We start from the raw sequence: 20,343 nt of genomic DNA on the forward strand, positions 1-20,343 counted from the left end.
ATCTCGCAGGAGCTAGGGCTTACAGGAGCCGGTCACTGCCAGATTAGGAGAGGCAGAATTATCTTGCCTTCTGCTCTCCTCTGCCAACAGATCCTATTGGCCTCACAACCCGAAGCCAGTCAACAGGAAAGTTTGTGAAATATGGTTCCCTATGGTACATAGAAGGGTAGGGGGAAGGCAGGGGATGGATCTGAGAGCAAATAGGGAATTGGCCAGCTGTGTATTACCATCCTTAATACACGTGGCATGCTTACAAATGGTCCCCATGGAGTGCCCCTCAGCTCAAGGGTGCCACAAAGGTTATTCAACCTTTGCTTGACTATTTCTTCAATGCACCTTTGCCTGCCCTTGTCCAATTATCCCCCTGTGCCAAGAAACAAGCCTGTGGAGTGCCTTCACATCCTAAGTCTCCAGAGTACAGGCAAGAATGACAGCTGGCCACAAGAAGGTACAAAGAAAGCTTTAGCCTACGCTTTATCAGTTGACCCACCAGTAGGATGGGAATTAGTAAATACTTCCATCTTATTGTGAGAAAGAAATGAAATAATTCATGTAAAGAGCTTGATACATACTCCATGCTTGGTATATGACAACTCCTATTATCCACTCATTTGCGTACATACCTACGTAAGGCACATACCCAAGGCACAAAGCCTATCGTGTGCCAGAGTCTATTCTATGAAAAAAGTGGTAAAGAAAAGACAAAATCCCTATCCTCCGTGAGCTTACATTTTAATGATGATAAATACCTTTTTTATCACATGAAAAAAAAAAAGAATTTAGATCTCCTAGCAGGCATTTTCCAGCTCTGTAATATATAATTTTTACTCAGAGGCACAGTTTCACTCAAATAAAGCATAACCAACATTTCTAATTGTTCAACATTAGATATAAATTATCCATGAGTTTCTTATCCCTGGAGGTAGACCACATTAATGTAAATGGCACTTGCCAAGAGAGCCGTAGCAAGAATTTTTCATTGGATAATTGGATGACATCACATGGCCTCAAAAATCCCTTCTACCTTTATGATAAATATAAGCTAGACTTAAAGCTCTTTAAAATCTGTCTTGCCTACCATAATATTCCCAACACCTAACATAGTACCTGGCATTTAACTAGTACCTAGGAAACATTTGTTAAATAAATGATTGGAGGCTCTTTAATGCTTGGGCCTATGATTCAATTATTGGAGCTAATTATACCACTCACCACACTGTGTTGTAGTTGTTATTTTCTCTGTCTGTCATCCACACTCATTTCTGATCTCCCTAAAGATGGAGGCTGTTTTCTTGATCTCTCCTAACCAAGACTGCACACAACAAAAAGCAAAATTGACCATTCAGCAACACAAGGGTTAGGGGTGCCAACCATCCACACAGCCAAAAATCCGTATATAATTTATAGTTGGCCCTCCCTATATGTGGTTCCTTTTTATCCACAAGTCTGCATCTGGGGATTCAATCAACCTTGGATTATGTAATATTGACTATTGAAAAAAAAAAATCCATGTATAAGTAGATCCACACAGTTTACACTCGTGTTGTTCAAGGGTCAATTGTACTTAATGAATGTCTGTTGGAGGGAGGGAGGGACATTGTATGAACAAATGAAAGAATTTTTGATCCAAAATTTTATGATTTATGAACATATCAACCATACACCTCTTACCAGAGATTCACTTTTTAAAAAAGCAACATGTTAGTGATAAAGACCCATCAGTAAAACGGCAGAAGGGATTCTAGGGCCCTGGGAGAAAGTTGACTATGGAAATAATTGCTAATATTCCAGGCAGGACATTTTGTATCGTAAATCAGTCAGGTTAGAGTAGAAACTTACTAAGTTTACAGCCCCTCACTGAGTGCTGAGAGGCAACAATTCAAACTTCCTAGAACTTATGGTCAAGGCTAGGGCTCAGCAGACTTTTTCTGCAAAGGACGACAGAGTAAATATTTTCAGCCTTGCAGGCAAGTGCTCAAGTCTGTGGTAGAGCAAAAGCAGCCATAGACAATATATAAGCAAGCAGGTGTGACTGCTCCCAGTAAAACCATTTAAGGACATTGCTATTTGAATTTCATGTAATTTTGACATCATGAAATATTATCGCCCTTTTGATTTCTTAAATAAGTGAAGCACATGGGACTTTTAGGGAGATGAAACTGTTCTGTACAACACAGTATTGGTGTTTCCATGTCACTATGTGTTTGTCAGACCCTTAGAATGTACAACACAAAGAATAAACCTTAAACTGTGAGCTCTAGTGAGTAATAATGTATTAATATTGGTTTATTAATTTTAAGAAATAAACCACATTAAGGCAAGATGTGAACAGGGGAAATCGTGTGCCATGGGTGACAGGGTAGGGGAGGAGGGTACATGGAGTTCTGTGTACTATTTGTTGAGTTATTCTGTACATCCAAAACTGTACTAAAAAAAAAAGGTCTAAAAAAAGTGTAGAAACAAATATCTCACATGAAGCCTGCTTTGTGAAGCTGCAGATAGGGCTGTGATCTAACTGGGCCCAACAATGATGGGCATGGCCTGGCAGGTAGCGACAGGGCCACCACTCACTCTGGTCTCCACCGACATGAGAGCCGGGGTCTTGATCTGACCATTGTCCTCTCACAGAGCAGGGACCAGGGTTTTCTGCAGAAATCACTGGAGGGGATCAGAAGCCCCCAGATGTTTTAAATGCAGTGCAACACCTCTCTGTGTTCACTTCAGAGATTAATTCTAACACAAGGGAAGAGAGACAAGGATAGAAGGGGAAGAAGGGCTAGAAAAGAAGGAAAAAGGAGAAAAAAACCAGATCAAGCTCTGTTTTACCTGCTTTTCTGGCTCTTGCTCAACGTCCTCTAATTCAGGGCCACTGAGAAGCAGGTAGAAACAGCTTTCTTGTCCCTTCTCTGTGATCAGACGCTGATTATGACTAGAAGGTGAAATTCAGACAAATGTGAACAAACCTTTGTGCTCTGAGAAGGCTGGAAGCAATTCAAGACTTAAGCTGAAGTGGTTTCCTTAGGTCAGAGAGTCTTTAACAAGCATTTAACACCTGTCTGGCCCGGTGCTGAGCGAAGCTGAAAAGAAACATGAGCAGAATCGTGTGTCCCTGTCATCAGGGATTTTTAGACAAAGGAGGCCATCTTTCTTTTTTTGTATACAGACACACACACACACACACACACACACACCACTTACTGAAGTATAGTCAGTTTACAATTTTGTGTCAGTTTCTGGTATACAGCATAATGCTTCCTTCAATCATACATGAACATACATATATTCATTTTCATATTCTTTTTTACCATAAGTTACAAGATATTGAATATAGGTCCCCATGCTATACAGTATGAACTTGTTGTTTATCTATTTAATATGTATTAGTTAGTATCTGCAAATCTCAAACTCCCAATTTATCCCTTCCCATCCCTTCCCCCACAGGTAACCATAAGTTTGTATTCTATGTCTGTGAGTCTGTTTCTGTTTTGTCATTAAGTTCCTTTGTCGTTTTCTTTTTAGACCATTTTTATTCTCTCTTGGGTCCTCCTTAATTTGCTCCCTCTGCTCTTTAGTGCATCAAGATAAGCATAACTCTGATGGACACTCCCTCCAGTCAAGCTCCTACTCCTAGTGGCCTCCCCAGGAGCAGCCTCTGCACCTGAGCTGTCTTGTGGGGCAGTCACTAGCCACATGAGGCCACTGAGCACTTAAAATATGGCTTGGACCATGGAGGAACTGAATTGTTTACTTTTACTTACTTTTAATTAATTTTAATTTAATAGTTGTTACTCAATTCAGTTATTAGGAAACATTTAAATATATTTGGAAGAAGTTGAGTTATGTGAATCAACTTGTTTAACCACAAATTTTATAAACTCTAAATACAGATCAAGGATTTCCAATGAAATGTAATTTGGTTCAGCTACTATGGAAGACAGTATGGAGATTCCTTAAAAAACTAAAAATAGAGTTACCATACGATCCAACAATCCCACTCCTGGGCATATATCCACAGAAAACTCTAACTTGAAAAGATACATGCACCCCAGTGTTCATAGCAGCACTATTTACAATAGCCAAGGCATGGAAGCAACCTAAGTGTCCATCAACAGATGACTAGATAAAGAAGATGTGGTATACGTACACAAGGAATATTACTCAGCCATAAAAAAGAATGAAATCATGCCATTTGTAGTGACATGAATGGATCTCGAGATTATCATACTATGTGAAGTAAGTCAAACAGAGAAAGACAAATATCATATGATATCACTTATATGTGGGATCTAAAGAAATGACATAAATTAACTTATTTACAAAACAAAACCAGACTCATGACATAGAAACAACCTTGTTTACCAAAGGGGAAAGGGGAGGAGAGATAAATCAGGAGTTTGCTGATACAAACTACTATATATAAAATAGATAAACAACAAGGTCCTACTGTATAGCAAAGGGAACTACATTCAGTATCTTGTAACAACCTATAATGAAAAAGAATATACCTATATATAAATACATAACTGAATCACTATGCTGTATGCCAGAAACTAACACAACATTGTAAATCAACTATATTTCAATTTATAAAAAAGATTTCCAATGAAAATTTAACAACTGAATTGAGATGCACCATAAGTAAAAATGCACACTGAAATTCAAAGACTTGGTATGAAAAAACTGTTAAGTGGTTTATTCATATTTTGTATATTGATTACATGTTGATGTCATATTTTTGATATGTCAAGGTAAATAAAGAATTTTATTTAAATTAACTTTACCTTTTGCTTTTTTCTTTTTCCAGTGTGACCACAAGGAAAGTTATAATTCCGTATTTGGCTTGCATCATATTTCTAGTGGCCAGCACTGCTCTAAAACTACTACAATTTCCTAGTTGATCTCCAGCCTCCAGTGACTCCAAGCTTTGCTCCTTCATCCCACTGTGAAGTCCCTTCTCAAGCTCTATTTTTGTACTATTGTAGTTTTCCATTTAGTGCCTCCCTCCTGATTACCCATCATATCAAATTATAACATCTCAGCTTGTATTCAAGTCTGCTCAGTCACGTCTCAGCTCCACACAGTCCATACCTCCCCATAGCCTGTAATTCTGCGATCTCATATTTACTTGTTAATCATGCTGCCTACGTTCTAGCTAAACAAATGTCCTGCCAAGTTTATTTTAGTGTTTTTATACTTTTATTCCTTTCCCCTATTTTCCTTTTCCTCAAATTCCATCATTTCTTTTCTCTAATCCCCAGCTTCCACCTCCTTCAAGGTAGGTATGAAAATCCAAGTCTTCCAGAAAGATTTCCCATAGTGACATCAGCCCTGCCCCCTTCTCCTCATCCCAAGTGATGAGGGTCTGTAAGCCCTGCTGTGGCCTGGTGCCCCTGTCAGCATGTCTGACTGCTGGGCCGTCGCTCCTGTACAAGCTGCCCCAGGCCGGTGATCATGCCCCTCCTCCCCACGAGTTCCCGCAGAACAGATGCCAGTCCTGCTCGGTTTCATATCCCCCGACAGCACCTTCTGCAGTCCTTAATAAGTGCTTGTGCATGAACAGCCGATACTATAATAAACCCTAATGAAAGATGTGCATAGCAGAGAACAGGGTTTTCATGTGTTGATACTTCTTCCTACAGATGTGTTTTATGTGGTATGAAACCACATCTGGCCCATCACCTTTCATGTCATCTGTGGAAGGGACACACCCTCATCAAAGGCTTCATTTGCCCGAGGCGTTTTACAATAAAGGCCCCTTGGCTTTAAAGCAGACATTTGTACAAGCAGAGTGTTAGCCTTCTATCTAAAAGATTACTTAGCATTTCTCCACATCAAAAGCAACCCTGTCCCAGACAGACTTGGTCGTCTTAGGGCTCTCTCTCAATCCCCAGGGCTTCTTGTAATTTGCTTTTTTGATGGAAGTATTCAGCTAGTACAGTCTTTGAAGAGATTCCTTATAAATTCCTTATAAATTTCAGCCTCCAAACATTTTCCCAAACTCTGATGCACACACAGCAAAAACAGCCTTCAAAAATGAGGATGAAACAAAGGGATTTTAAGATCAAAGTTAGTTGATAGAATTTGTCACCAGTACACCCACACTGCGAAGAAGGCTAAAGGATGTTCCTGGGCTGAGGGCAATATCACTGGCTGGAAACTTGAGTCTACAGAAAGAAGAAAACACCAGAAATTGTGGGTAAATATTACATTTTTCCTTATAATTTCCCTAAAAGCCAACTGACTATTTAAAGTGAAAATAACAACACTGTAAAGAAAAGTTTGTAATACACATATATACAACTAACAGGCATGACAGCAATAAAACAAGGGATAGGGAGAGTAGGCAAGTGAAATAATATGGTTGTAAAAATGATTGTATTTGTAAAGTAGAAAGTGTCAAGTATGAAATGGAAAGTTGGAATGTGAAGGGTAAAGAGAGGAGGAAAATGTGAAAGGTTACAATATCGACTTCAACAGCCTTTGATAAGCTAAGGATACACATTGCTATGACTAGAGCAGACAAAAAAATGAAATAAATCAAATTAAGTACAGCTAAGAAGCCAACAGAAGAAATTAAATGGAATACAGGCATACTTCACAGATACTGCGTTTTTTCACAGACTGAAGGCTTGTGGCAACCCTGAATTGTCAGATGATTAGCATTTTTTAGCAATAAAGTATTTTTAATTCGGGTATGTACACTGATTCTATAGACATAATGCTATTGTACACTTCATAGACTACAAAATAGTGCAAACTAAGTTTTTTTTAAGAGTGATAAAGGGTTTTATTTTACTTTATTTTATTTTATTTTTTGGCATGTCTGTATTTTTATTGATTTATAATCATTTTACAATGTTGTGTCAAATTCCAGTATAGAGCACAATTTTTCAGTTATACATGAAAATATATATATTCATTGTCACATTTTTTCTCTGTGAGCTACCATAAGATCTTGTGTATATTTCCCTATGCTATACAGTATAATCTTGTTTATCTATTCTACATTTTTGAAATCCCGTCTATCCCTTCCCCCTTGGCAACCACAAGTTTGTATTCTATGTCTGTGAGTCTGTTTCTGTTTTGTATTTATGCTTTATTTGTTTGTTTGTTTTAGATTCCACATATAAGTGATCTCATATGGTATTTTTCTTACATGCACTGGGAAACCAAAATATTTGTGTGACTCACTTTATTGTGACATTCACTTTATTGCGGTGGTCTGGAACCAAACCTGCAATATCTCCAAGGGATGTTTGTACTAAAAAAAAAAATTCTCAAGTAACCCAGAAGAAGGAAGAAAATGAGTGACAAAAGAACAAAAAAACAGAAGGGACAAACAGAAAACAACTAGCAAGCTGGGCAACTATAAGCTATCAATAACGACATTAAACTTATATGAAATAAACACTCCAATTAAAAGAGACAGATTGCCAGACAAGGCTAAGAAAACCCACACACAATCCACCTGAATTATATGAATTCTGCATAGAAACTCATTTTAACATAGAAACTCATTTTAAACATAAAGGCATAAGTAGTTTGAAAGTAAAAGAATGGAAAAAACACAACATGCAACCAGTCAACATAAAGAAGCCATTGTGGCGGTGACACTATCAGACAAAACAGACTGCAAGGCAAAAATTAACACAAGAAATGAAGAGGGATGTTTCATAACGCAGCGGTCAATTCCTCAGAAAGACATATCAATCACAAATTGCATAAATGTATATGCATGTGATGAAAAATCTTCAAAATGCAGAAAAGTAAAAACTGACAAAGCTAAAGGGGGAAATAGACAAATTCATAATCACAGCTGGGGATCTTCTCATCCTTCTTTCGGTAACCACAGAACAAGGAGATGAGTCAGCAAGAATACAGAGGATCTGAGCAAACTTCACAACCCACTAAACTTAACTGATAGCTACAGAACTCTGTACCCAACAACTACATTCGTCAAGCGCACACCAAACATTCACCAAAACAGACATATTCTGGGCCTAAAGCTTCCCCATGGCTCCCAGGCTCTTGCTCTGTCTATTGGGAATGACCACAATTTTCTGCAGCAACCATTAGCATCTGAGGGGCTGTGAGCATTGGAGACGTCAGCACTGATGTCTGCCAACCACTGCCAGATCTACTAACAAAAAGTGCTCCAGCCACCATTCCATGCATCTTCCCCATCCATTCATCCATCCAAGGCACACGTATCAAGAGATAGGTGTGGGCCCGGCACTTTGTGAGACAGTCCAGATGGGACAGAACAAGATGGTTGCCTTTAAGAGTTTACAGTCTGTATGAGCAAATGAAAAAAAAAAATACACAGAGCAAAAACAAATGGTAGGTAGGCACATAATTTAGGAATTCAGAGCAAAGAAAATATCATTTTTGGTTAGGGTTAGGGAACTTGAGCTTTTGTGTCAGACTTGAGTTTGGATTTCAGTTTCACCAATCACTAGTGTCATCTTAGGTGATTTATTTAAGGTCTCTGATCCTTAGTCTCCTCATCTGTAACAGAGACACAATACCTAATCGGGTTCTGAGACTAGATGAAATAAACCCTGGAAAGCATTTAGCACAGCCCCTGGTCCAGAGTAAGTGCTCCATAAGTGACAGCTGTTTTTTTAGATTCTAATTCCATCACTTAGTAACTAGGTATCTAAAAATACAACAGTGGAGAGTTGGTTGCAGCACTGTAACCTTAAACAATTTACAACCAGTCTGCAGATGTTTCCTCATCTGTAAAAGGGGGGAAAGTATCTTATATTTGAGGATATAAACTACTTAGCACAGTAAGTGCTCAAAAATAACCATCATCACTAATACTTGATAGAGGACATGGCACATGAGATGCATCTTGAAGGAAGTATACAATTTGCCTTTATGGAGAGGAGTGGAGAGAGAGCATAATACGTCTCTAAGATGTTATATATGAAAGCATTCAGCAGTGTTCAAAACTTAGTAAGTGCTCATCATATTTCAGAAAGTGTGTGTGTGTCTGTGTGTGTGCACATACACACAAGTTTTAAAGAAAGAATACAGGAAACATAAAGGTAAAAATAAAAGAGATAAGCAGATTTTTTTTAAAATGTATACTACCTTACTCAAAAAGCCCCCTAAAATGCAAACCATAATTAGGAAGCAATCTGGAGAGAAACAAAGCCAGAGAGCCAATCATAAAATAAGCACAAATTTTAACAAATATGAGAGATCATTTTTCTTATTATATCATATTAGTCATGACTTTACAATGAGTTTTATAGGATCTTGTACTCACGTGCAAATGCAGGGCCTCAGCCTCCCACAAACCCCTCACCCAGCACCTGGGGTCCCAGGTTGTGTCTCCTCCATGCTCACGAACAAACCCTGTCCAGCTAGGACGTAAATCCTCTTATTTTAAATTACTCTGCCCTGGCCTGTGCTCTGGTGGTGTTGACCTCCAGGCCCTGGTGTCTCAGAAGCTGCCGGAAGGTACCTCATCACCACCTCCAGGTTCACTAGTGAGCCCCTCAGCCGGACACTGCCTCCTGTCTTCAGGCATCAGGGCCCCTGACAGCTGAAATGTTTGGGTACATTACTGTGTATTCGCTTGCTAGGGCTGTCATAACAAAGTACCATAGACTGGGGCGGCTTAAACAATAGGAATTAATTCCCTCCTAGCTCTGCAGCCTGGAAGCTGAATTCAAGATGTCAGCAGGGCTGACTTCTGAGGCCTCTCTCCCTACTTTGTAGGCGGCTGTCTTCTGGCTGTATTTCCTTCACGTGGTCTTCAAAAGTGTCTGTGTCCTAATCTCCTCTTTTTATAAGGACGCCAATCAGATTTGATTAGGACCCACCCTAATGCCCTCAGCTTAATTCCTCTTTAAAGCCCCTATCTCCAAATACATTCGGCAGAGGTAGAACTTCAACATACGAATTTTGGAGCGACACAATTCAGCCCATAACCAAAGGCAAACAGGCCTACGGCTCATGGAATCCTCCTTCCTATGTCCCTGCGGGTACCAAAGGCAGTCCTGTTGAGAGAGGGGCTAGTTCACATTTTACTTGAACCTCCCACCTGTACCTCTGATGAGACAGATTTAAGTCCAGGAAAAAGGCCTCTCTGAGACAAATTTAAATGGCTTTATGAAGGACCACAAGAATGTTTGGGGTGTATGAACCTAACTTTCATGGTTGAATTCCCAGAAGACCAACAGATCCTATCGATACAAACCCTAGGTGGGTCCCACCAGCCACAGAGGCTCCCCAGTGATCTGTCAAGTAGCTACAGATAGTTTGGTAATCTCAGGGGAAAGCAGTGGAATTTTTCATTTATGTTATCGTGCAGATTTGGAAATGAAGGATTGATTGTTATTGTCACAGAAATCGCATGTCATTTCCAATAACAGTTATATTTCTAAGGATGGAATTGGCTCTATAAGGATGGAACTGGCCTAATCTGACCTGCATTCAATTAATAAAAAGTGGTTTGTCCCAGACAAAGTATTTTAATTTCCATCATTTGCATGTCATTGTTCATGGTCATTAAATTAGCATTTTTACTTTAATTATGTCTGGCATTATATTATGCTGCCAATTTGAAAATGGGGTAAGCCCTCAAATATGACTCCTTGAAGTGTAAGAGTCATGATTAAAACAGTAATAGCAATACTATATTTCAAAATAAAATTATAAATATACAGAATGAAAAGGATGCCAGTATAAACATAGACTGTACTGAGTCTGTATGGGGGTAAGTGAATCTCTGAATGTGATGATTTTCCCCAGCAGCTGAAAAAGAAAGCTACCTCTGTGAAATGGCGCCGTATCAGATAATATCTGAAAAGCTGATTTAACGACGGGTGATACACTCGTCTCTAGTGCCCGGAGCACTGTCTGTTACAGAACTTCTCAAATACAAAGCCATTTGATGCTCTTGTTCCATGTGCAAACAACGCCTAGGGACCTTGTTTCTAAAGAAATTGATTAATCTAGTCATTGGAGAAGCGAAAAAAATCGACAGAGGCATGGCTAAAAATTATGGTCCTCGTGACAAAAATAAATAAATCAGACAGTTTCAAAAGCTTCTAAAACCAGCCCCAACGTTCAGAAAAACAACACGATACTTAAAGAGGAAGCAGAGGAGCTAATGACAAAATTCCTGTATTAGATGATGCTCTTGGTATAAGATGTCACCAACTGCACACACTTTAGAAGAGCAGTGACAAGCCCAAAGACTAGCAGAAGTTTTGCTGAAGAGTTGGGTGAAACATACTGATGTGAAGAGTGTGTTCCGGTTCTTAAAATAGAAAGTACCTGTACCACAGAGATGTGCTTGCAACCCTTTTATCACTGAAAGCCAATGTTACAGGAGCAAAACATTCTGTTAATTAACAATTAATGGGTGAGCCCTGATACTGACTTAAATGGTATTTTGAAATCATTGTTGACAAAGAGGTCCCATTAGGTATAAACTTGAGCAAGTCACTCAATCTCTTTACCTCAATTTCCTCACCAATGTGAGGCTCCATAATCACAAAGCTTCTTTCTCCTGTTCTGTGACCATGGCAGAGGGCTAATTTTCCTTGCTTGGGACACCATTAGCCTCCTTGCATTTAGGTGTGGCCAGGTGACCAAGTTACCACCAATGGGCTGTGAGCTGAGTGATAAGCACCACATTCAGGCTTGGTCCATAATAACTTTCCGTGGACAATCCTCCTGCTCATTGTCCATCCGCAGCTGCATGAGAGGATTCCGAGGACAGACAGGAGGGTGGACTCACTGGAGGAAGTTTGCATCGGTCCCCGGATGCCTACAGGGAGCAGTATCCTGTTCCTCTCTTCACAACTGTCACTGGACTACGATATGAGTGAAAAATAAAATGTTACTATATTTTAAAGGCCTTTGTCACAGTGGCTAATCGACCCCGCAGTTCAAATTTAAAAACAAAACAAAACAAACTTTCTTTCTGAATCTCCCAAGCAGTTCGAGTCCTCTGGCCACTGAGTTTGAGTAGTCCTGGGCCACGAGCCCTCGACCTCCTGCTGTCTAGGAAGGTGGCTCTCAACAATAGTTGAGGACAATGGCTCCAGAACGAGGCAAACCCAGATGAGCCCTCTGTGCCTCAGTTTCCTCACATGTCAAGCGGCAACAATGTGATGAGACCACTGACCACAATGTACACAAAGTGCGTAACATGGTCACTTAGCATAGTTCTTGATATGTAGAAAGCACTCATTAGATGTAAGTTATTATTACTGTTGTTGCTATTATTATTATTATTATTATTATTATTATTATTATTATTACCTCCTCTCATCTAACTGAGATTAGTTGCCCGTGAGGACACCTTGTGGGAAGAAATAAATTTAGAAGAAGAAAAGTAAATCTCTAATTATATCACAATATCTTGGAGAAAAAACAGGTCTTGGCTGGGGTTTGCTCTCCAGTGGGGAAGCAGAGGCAATGAGCTATGGAATTGCAGACCAAGGCTATGCAGCGAGTCAGGAATGGAAACTGGCATCAAGCCCAGAAATGGGTTTCCTGAGGATAGTTATAAAGGGTGTTCAAATCTCACTGAGTTTAATGAGATTTCCTAACAGGAAAAGTGTCCCACTTTCTCCACCCTAACATCAGCTTGAGGGTCATCACTCAGAGAAGGGCTCAGGCACACATGCACTGAGGATAGAAGGTATGGAATGAAGAGAAAAAATGAAGGTATGGTGACTAGTGATGCTAAACTCTCTGAAATAAGTTTCTCTTCTCAGAGCTCTCTCATGGAGTCTCAGGATATTGATAAGATGAGCCGTGACTCTTCATCCCACTACAAAGACAGAGGTCACAGGAAAGTGCTCTAGGACAACCTAGCTGGCCACAAATAGGAACTCTGCATCAACCACTGACCACATACACACTCACTGAAGATTAAAAAAATGTGTTTTGTCCTCATCTGCACTTATCTTCAAGATACCCAGTAAATGTGCGCTAAATACTAATTCGATCACGTCCTTACTAGATTGGGGCAGCCACTATGGAGGACAGTATGGAGGTTCCTTAAAAAACTAAAAATAGATTTACCATGTGATCCAGCAATCCCACTCCTGGGCATATATCAGACAAGATACATAATTCAAAAAGACATGTGAACCCCAGTGTTCATAGCAGCACTATTCACAATAGCCAAGACATGAAAACAACCCAAATGTCCATCAACAGATGACTGGATAAAGAAGATGTGGGACACACACACACACACACACACACACACACACACACACACACAATGGAATACTACTTAGCCATAAAAAAGAATAAAACAATGCCATTTGCAGCAACATGGTTAGAACTGGAGATTGTCATTCTAAGTGAAGTGGGCCAGAAATAGAAAGCAAAATGCCATATGATAACACTTATGTGTGGAATCTAAAAAAAAAAAAGGAAACAAATGAACTACTTATTATCTATAACTTGCATGACTGATTTCTTAGATATGTATAAGCACATTTGACTGTCCTTTATGACTGGATTACTGCATTCTGTTGATTCTTATTTTCTGGTTGGCTTTATTCCTTTGATAACTATGTAAGTTTAAAAAGCTAAAGCTCTACTCTGTTCTTGGAAACAATGATCAGTACATATATGTAAACTAAAAAAAATATGTGCAGTATATTGTATATATATATTTACATGCAATATATTGTATATGTGCAGTCAGACTGTAACAATTCTAATAAAACTGAAAAATGAAAAAAATTAACGTTAAAGAATAAATACATGAAAATACCAAACAAATCCTTGAAAAAAAAAGATACCCAGTAAATGTGCACTAAGTACTAATTAGATCACATCCTTACTGCCTCTCACCATTATGTCACTATTAAATCCCTAGACTTACATTTTTTGAATGCCGCTATGCTCCTGCTACCAGGCACATTGAAAATCACAATTCAAAGTGTAACTGAGCACTTCTGAAGCTTTGCTGTCATTTGGCTCCCCTACATCAATTCCCTCAGATGAGACCATCACCCTTCTCCCATTCTCATTCATGGGGTTTGAATGGGGATGACTCCACACCCCTAGCTCACAAGGGAAGTGTATGACACAGGACTTGATCATCAGATCATCACGTTATCCTGGTCTCAGTAACTGGCTCAGAACACATGACTCAAAAGGGACCAATCAAGAGTTAGGAGACTTCTTCTGAAGCCACAGAAAAAAAGATAGAGATTCTTTTCCACTGGACTAAAACCTTGGAGCATGTGACCCAGTCACACCCAGGGCCTGTGAATAAAGGCAAAAAGTAGAAAACACAGCTGAGAGATGAAAGAAGCCACATTTCAATTAGGCTGCTTGGCCCCCTGAATTCAGCAGTGGTCAAATACCACCCTTGGATATGTAGTTCTGTGGGCCAATAAATTCTCCTTATTAAAAGGAGCCAATTTGATTTCCGGTCAAGATGGCGGAGTGGTAGGACCATGAGCTTGCCCCTCCTTGCAACTGCAACAAAACCACAACTAAATGCTAAATAACCATCGAAAAAAGACTGGAACCTAGAAAAAAGATCTTCTGCAACTGGAAACATAAAGAGACGGTAGGAGGGGCATGCTTGTGATATACTTGGGCCCCATACCCCCTGGGTGGGCCACCTACAAGCTGAAGATTTGTTAAATCACAGAGGCCCTCCCACAGGAGTGAGAGCTCTAAGCCCCACGTCAGGCTCCCCAACTCAGGTCGTGGCATTGGGAAGACAAGGAGACCCCAGGACGTCTGATTTTGAAGGTGAGTGGGGCTTTGCTCTGGGAGCCTCATGGGACTGGGGGAAATGGAGGCTCCATTCACCTGAGAAGCGGACACAGAAACATGTGCACCAGGTCCAAGGGCAGAGGCAGTGGTTTCATAGGATCCTGGGCCAGGCCCGCCTGCTGGATTTGGAGGGTCTCCTGGGGACGTGGGGGACGGCTGTGGCTCACTCAGGGGACGTAAAAGCTGGTGGCTGACATTCCAGGAGTGTTAATCTACATGAGCTTCCCTGGAGGCTGACATCTTGATTGGATCATTAGCACCAAGACCCAGCCCAGCCCAACAACCTGTAGGCAAGCCTCAGGCCAAACACCATACAGGGTGGGAACACAGCCCCACCCATCAGCAGAATTCCTGAGCCTTTAAGGCCTCTAGACACAGACCCGCCCACCAGAGGTCCAGAACCAAGCCTCACCCAGCAGTGGGCAGGCACTGGCTCCTCCTGCCAGGAAACCTGCACAAGCCTCTAGTCCAGCCTTGTCCACCAGGGCAGATACTAGAAATAAGAAAACAATAATCCTAAAGCCTGTGGAAGAAATCCACAAACACACAGAAAGATAGACTATATGAGGCGGCAAAGGAGTATCTACCAGGCCAAGGCACAAAATAAAACCCCAGAAGAAATAAGTGATGAGGAGATAGGTAAGTTATCTGAGAAAGGGTTTAAAGTCATGATGGCCAAGATGTTGAGAGAACTCAAGAGGAGTATAGATGCACAGAGTGAAGTTTTTAGTAAAGAGTTGGAAAATATAAAGAACACCCAAAAAAGAGTTGAAGAACAAAATCACTGAAATTAGCAATACACTAGAAGGAACCAAGAATAGACTAAATGAGGCAGAAGAATGGATCCATGAGCTAGAAGACAGATTAGTGAAAATCACTACTTCAGAACAGAAAAAAGAAAAAATAATAAAAAGGAACGAGGAGAGTTTAAGAGAACACTGGGACAACATGAAGTGCACTAATATTCGCATTATAGGGGTCCCAGAAGGAGAAGAGAGAGAGAAAGGACCTGAGTAAATTTTTGGAGAGATAATCACTGAAAACTTCCCCAACTTGGGAAAGGAAACAGTCACCCAAGTCCCGGAAGTGCAGACAGTACCACACAGAATCAACCCAGAGAGGAACGCACCAAGGCACATAGTCATCAAATTGACAACAATTAAGGATAAGGAGAAAATGTTAAAATTAGCAAGAGAAAAGCAACAAATAACATACAAGGGAACTTGCATAAGGTTATCAGCAGATTTTTCAGCAGAAACTCTATAGGCCAGAAGGGAGTGGCACGATATATTTAAAGTGAAGCAAGGGGGAAACTTACAACCAAGAATTCTCTATCCAGCAAGGCTCTTGTTCAGACTTGATGGAGAAATCAAAAGCTTCGCAGATAAACAAAAGCCAAAAGATTTCAGCACCACCAAACCAGCTTTACGACAAATGATAAAGGACCTTCTCTAGTCACCAAACCGTAAGAAAAGAGAACAAAAAGAAGAAAGAGAAAAAAAAAATACAGACCTACAAAAAATTGCTTTCGCTATTCGGGGTCTTTGTGGTTCCTTATAAATTGTGGAATTGTTTGTTCTAGTTCTGTGAGGAATGTCGCGAGTATTTTGATGGGGGTTGCGTTAGATCTGTGGATTGCTTTGGGTAGTGTGGCCATTTTGATAGTGTCGATTCTTCCAATCCAAGAGCAGAAGAAATCTTTCCATTTCTTTGTGTCATTTTGGTTTTTGGAGTATAGGTAACCTCCTTGGTTAAGTTTATTTCTAGGTGTTTTGTTGTTTTTAATGTTAAGGAAATGTCTCTGCCAGTTATAAAATTCTAGTTTTTGAAGTGAAAAAAAAAAGTGAATGAGGGGCCGCAAATGGCAAAATATCCTTTTTTATGGGTGAGTTGTATTCCATTAACCCACACTTGAACTAACCCAAATGTCCATTATTAAGAGTATGGTTTAATATTTTGTGATATAATCTTACAAGGTCAAATTATTCAGCCCTACAAACAGAATGAATGGCATATTCAAATAAAAACATGTAGGTCTAAAAACATTACTTAGAGCAAAAGAGAGACATCAAATTATACATTGTGATTGTTTTCATTTTTATCAAGTTCAGTCACCATCAAACTGATGGATGCATGTCGTGAGAGTGTGTGTATTTCAACTGAAATGTGACAGAGGGTATATATTCTGTGTTAATGGATGTGATACAAAAACATGGTTCATACACTGACTTTTCCAATACTGTCGAGCGTTAGGAATTTGAAAGATTTGTGAAATCATAAATTTTACATTGACACATTTCACTGTATTTCTACTGTGTACAGATATAAACACAAAAAGAAAGAAGTAAGAAAAAAATTACCATTAGACAATAATGGAGAAAATGACAATTTAGTCACCACTCTCTCCTCTGACAACCCCCCCCCTCAACCCCTCCTCCTCCCCACTGACACTGACCAGATAACTGGCAAATCCAGGATGTCAGTTCCTGGTTGGGTTCCAGGTGGAATGCTGGGGTGTCCCCTGGGGCTTGTTGTGGCTGGTGGAGCCACGGTAACCATGCAGAGCCCTGGGTGGGCCAGTGCCATGGAGAGGCTGCCGTCCACTGTGGAGCTTGGCTTTGGGATCCTTAGGAAGCTGAGTGCAGTCTTGGTGTTGCTGCCACCCAATGGCCTGTGTTCCCAGTTCATGTTCCAGAGCCTCCACTGGGAGGCAGTGTTAAGTCTCCCTGTCCTCACCTTATTGGTGGCTGTCTTATTTACTTTCAGACTTATTCAGTCTGTTAGAAGTCAACTTAATGGAAGACATGAAAAGCGACTGGCAAAAACACTGGCTGCAAAGATCGAAGAGAAGTGCCACCTCATCAACAAGCTTTGTGTGGCTAAACAGGAGTGTGCCAAGACGGAGAGAACTTTAAAGAATGCCAGGCTAGAGAAGGAGCCAGTAAACACACCCAGCCTCGCTGACACTTACAGAAAGTTGACGACGGTCAACCTAAGTTCGAGGAAGAAAATGTTCTCATCCAAGAACTGAAGAAAGAGAGATCCTTACAGTCTATACAAGAAGAGATGGCAGAGATGCTAAAAGTGCTCAAGTTCCTGGAGGAGGTCATGAGAATCAGCACATCACAGGGGGCTTTTACAAGCCAGCCAGGGGACCAAGCACCAAGTCCTAATGGTCCCTTTCCCAGGAGTGGGCCCTCGTATTAAAGCCATGCTGTTCCCTCCCCTCCACTCAGGCCTCCCAGGCTGCCAGGCTGCATTCACTCACTCAGTCAGATCTCCACCTGAGCTGCACTGAGGCCAGTCGGTGGAGGGCAGTCCCCTTCTCTGGACCAGAGTTCCTCCAACCTTACACTTGAGCACAGCTGTGAGCTCCTTCATGGTCACCATCTCTCACCTAAAATACATTGGAATTTCCAGAGCACACCACGCAGCGTGGGACTTTTTTTATATTCAGCAAATGTTTGGATGATCTCTTATTAGTTGTGAAAGAAATGTTGTAATTGAGACTGATCTTCTACTTAGTTTGAATCTATATTAAGCCTCATTTCTCAAGACAGTTTGGGTAACTACTATATATCAACAATGTAAGTGAAGTGTATATATAGTTATTATGTGTGCAAATATTGCATTATAATTTGAAACTGCATGCAATTTGTCAATATAAACTTTTAGATGGCCATAGGATTTATTTCTAGAGTTTAATTCTGAAGTTATAAGTTTAAGTCAAAGAGCCTTCTTTTACCTGAGTATGCATAGTTTTTAAAAAATAGATGAACTTTTAAAAGATGAAGTTAAATTGTACCCTTAGAAGAAATTTTTATCATTTAGTTTTTATATTCTGCTATAAAAATATCCATAATAAAAAATTAATTTGATAAATTTTTATTAAAAAGGAGCCAGTTCAAGTTTGTCTATTTGTACGGTTATCTCTTGAACGTGACCAGCGTACTAGTCTGCTGGGACTGTCACAAGCACCACAGATCAGGTGACTTAAACAACAGAATTTTATTTCCTCACAGTTCTGGAGGCCAGAAGTCCAAGATCAAAGTGGTGGCAGGTTTGGTTTCTTCTGAGGCCTCTTAGCTCACAGACGCCACTGTGTCCTCACACAGTCTTTCCTCTGCGTGTCCATCTCTCTCTGCGTGTCCAAATTTCCACTTCTTATAAGGACACTGGTCATACTGGATTAGGGCCCACCCTAATGGCCTCATTTTAACTTCATCACCTTTTGAAAGGCACTATCCCCTAATAAAGTCACATTCTGAGGTACTTGGGGGTTAGGGCTTCAACATATTAATTTTCACGGACTCAATTCTGCCTGTAAGCACCAGTAAGAGTCAAAAGGAGAGTTCAGAGGGGTGATCATTTTGTAATGTGTAAAAATATCAAATCATTATGTTGTACACCTGAAACTAATATAATATTGTAAATCAACTACATTTCAATTTTTTAAAAGGGAAAAAAGAGTTCAGAAATATAAAGGGAAGAAATTATCAAAGAAACTGTATGAAAGGACTTACCAGAGATGAAAGATAAGCATTTCTAAATTGAAAGGGCCCGCCAAGTCTGCAGGACAATGAAAACAGACCCTCATCTAGACCCTCCACTGTGAAATTTCACAATGATAATGAAAAAGAGAAGACCCTGTAAGATGTCAGGGTGAAGAAAACAGGTCACCCACAACGGAGCAAGAATGAGACTGGCATCAGGCTTCTCCTCAGCAACACTAGGAATTAAAAGACAATGGAATAATGCCTTCAAAGTTCTAGGAAACAGCTATTTCCAACCTTGAATTCTCCACCTAGACAAACTACCACTTATGTTGAGGGCAGGAATAAAAACACTTCTAAGCATTCAAAACTCAGAATTTATTTTTAATACGTCTTTTGGGGGAAGCTATTGAGGATAGGCTTCAGCAAAACAAGAGGAAAGCCGGAATAAGAAAAATGTGGGCTCCAAAAGCCCGAAGCAGTGAGGAAGCCCCAGAGTGATGGCCATGCAGCATTTAGAGAGCAGTCAGTCAAGGGATGGGGGGTCTGGGAGGGGGGCATCTGGGGCAAATGGACAGACGGTATTTTGCAGAATGCCTATTTGGATCAAGTACTTCAGAATATACTGAGGTGTAATAAAAGCAAACAGTGCCAGAAAAAGAAAGTAAAGACTATAGATAGAACTTAGAAAGTTCTATAAGAGAGAAAATATAATCTCAGTATAAAATTGGGCTCTGCACTAAACAGTTAAAATGATCTTCAGCTCTTAAACTAAACCCACAGACTAAGCCCAAATGCAGAGTATAAATGTAAATCTTGACAATGTGGAAGTTCAGATGATAGAAGTTGGGGGTAGGCATGGACAGCAGGAAGGAGAGCTGAAAGGAAGGGTAGAGATGCCCTAAAATGTCCCATTTTATAAGATGTAGAGTCCGAAAATGTCTAAGGCTGAACAAGAAATAGTGGTAAGTTTATGATGAAGTTTCAAAGGAAACTGATCAAAGAAATGGAATCATGGCATAGCTAAATGAAAAGGCTGAGGGAAGGGGATGGACAATGGTAACATCCT

General features: G+C 40.2%; 1 long non-coding RNA gene across 1 annotated transcript; it reads right to left on the reverse strand.

Moving 5' to 3' along the window:
• Positions 1-1,241: 1,241 nt before the first annotated feature.
• LOC140698937 (uncharacterized) lies at positions 1,242-19,472 on the reverse strand. The gene is made up of 4 exons (XR_012076948.1): positions 19,305-19,472; positions 6,101-6,164; positions 2,827-2,929; positions 1,242-1,312 (listed from the first exon to the last, which is right to left on the reverse strand). It is a non-coding gene; the product is annotated as an uncharacterized lncRNA (long non-coding RNA).
• Between the last annotated feature and the right edge of the window lie 871 nt (positions 19,473-20,343).

This window comes from Vicugna pacos, chromosome 10 (genome assembly GCF_048564905.1).
Source record: "Vicugna pacos chromosome 10, VicPac4, whole genome shotgun sequence".
In the NCBI taxonomy this organism is placed as follows: Eukaryota; Metazoa; Chordata; class Mammalia; order Artiodactyla; family Camelidae; genus Vicugna; species Vicugna pacos.